Here is a 2,088-nt window from a genome sequence, read left to right on the forward strand (position 1 = left end):
TTTATTAGCAGTTTGATTTCCTCTTTTGTGAATTGCTGGTTCACAGTCTGTTCATTTGGTCTTGGGTTACTTGCATTTTGCTTATTGCTTTACAAAGCAATATTTTTATATAACATATATTCTGATTTTTATCAGTTATAAGATTACAAAAACCTTCTTTTCATATGTGACTTTTCACCATGTTTATGATATTTTTCTTGTAAAGAAGTTTACAATTTTACTGAAATATAAATACTTTTGCTTTATGGTTTGTGCTCATTATGTTTTGTTGTAGAAAATTATTTCTCTCCTGAAGTCATTAATATATGATCCAATGTTACCTTTTAAAAGCATAAAGTTTAATTTTTGCATTTAGGTCCATAATCTGCTTGGAACTTTTAACTTTTTTTCTAACACTTTCCCCAAAACTTCTCTTAGGTAGTTTATACAAATAGTCATATCATTTCTGAGTAATAAAATTTGGGCTTCTTTTTTTTCAATTCTGAAATCTTTTCTTTCTTTTTCATATAGTACTAAACTAAAAAAATATTAAATACAGGTTTTGCAGTAACTAATTTTAAAGAAAATATTTTTAATGTTTTACCACTGTAGTTAATCACAAAAATAACAAACAGAAAAATAAATCTCAAGCTAAAATTCCATACAAAGCTAAAATATTGTTATATAATATAGGCAAAACAAATGTATTTCCAGGTCAAAAATAAAGGGGGGGGTGTTTATCAATTGCATACCTATACTAAAGGCAAAACTGAAAAATAAAACAAAATCTGTGAAAGAAGGATTAGGATACAAGAAGGGTGCTCACTTCAGCAGCACATATACTAAAATTGGAATGATACAGAGAAAATTAGCATGCCCCCTGTGCAAGAATGACATGCAAATTCATGAAGCGTTCCATATTTTTACTAGACCACCAACTTACACCACACACCAGAATAAACTCAAGATGGATCAAAGACTTTAATGTAAGCCATGACACCATAAAAGTCCTAGAGGAAAACATAGGCAGGAAAATTTCAGATATTCAACGTAACAATATTTTCACCAATATATCTCCTAAGGCAAGGGAAATAAAGGAAAGGATAAACAAATGGGACTGCATCAAACTAAAGAGTTTCTGCTCAGCAAAAGAAAACATCAGCAAGATGAAAAGGGAACCAACCATATGGAAAACGTATTTGCCAATGATACCTCATTCAAGAGATTGATCTCCAAAATATATAAAGGACTTACACATTTCAACACCAAGAAGACGGACAACCCAATTTAAAAACGGTCAAAGGACCTGAACAAAGACTTCTCCAAAGAGGGCTAGCCCATAGGCATATAAAAGAATGCTCAACATCACTAGCCATCAGAGAGATGCAAATAAAAGCTACAATGAGATACCACTTTACACCAGTCAGAATGGCCATAATCAGCAAATCAACAAACAGCAAGTGCTGGTGAGGATGTGGAGAAAAGGGAACCCTAGTTTATTGGTGGGAATGCAGACTGGTGTAGTCACTATGGAAAACGGTATGGAATTTCCTCAAAAAAACTAAAAATGGAACCGCCTTTTGAGTCAGCGATTTCATTGCTAGGATTATACCCGAAGAATCCTGAAACCCCAATTCAAAGAACCTATGCACCCCCATGTTTATAGCAGCGCTATTTACAATAGCCGAGTGCTGGAAATAGCCTAAGTGCCCATCTGTAGATGAGTGGATCAAAAAACTGTGGTACATTTACACAATGGAATACTATGCAGCAGAAAGAAAGAACTCCTACCATTTGCAATAACATGGATGGAACTAGAGAGAATTATACTTAGCAAAATAAGCCAGGGAATGAAAAACAAACACCATATAATATCACCTAATACAGGAAACTAATGAACAACACAAATAAATGAGCAAAATTGAACCAGAGGCATGTAAACAAGGAGCAGACTAACATTTACCAGGGGAGAAGCGGGGAGGGAGAGAAGGGGGTTAAGTAGGGGAAGGGTTTAGTAAAGGAATTAGTATAAATAACCCATGGACATGTATAATGAGGTGGGGATTGACTGTGGGAGAAGGGGTGGGCTGGGTGGCGGGGGGAACAATG

General features: G+C 34.8%; 1 non-coding gene across 1 annotated transcript; it reads left to right on the top strand.

The window, feature by feature from the left end:
- Positions 1 to 797: 797 nt before the first annotated feature.
- Positions 798 to 904, top strand: LOC150001491 (U6 spliceosomal RNA). Its single transcript, XR_016513257.1, has one exon. It is a non-coding gene; the product is annotated as a U6 spliceosomal RNA (small nuclear RNA).
- The last annotated feature ends 1,184 nt before the right edge of the window (positions 905 to 2,088 follow it).

This window comes from Furipterus horrens, unplaced genomic scaffold (assembly GCF_987537825.1).
Source record: "Furipterus horrens unplaced genomic scaffold, mFurHor1.1.pri manual_scaffold_9, whole genome shotgun sequence".
NCBI lineage: Eukaryota > Metazoa > Chordata > Mammalia > Chiroptera > Furipteridae > Furipterus > Furipterus horrens.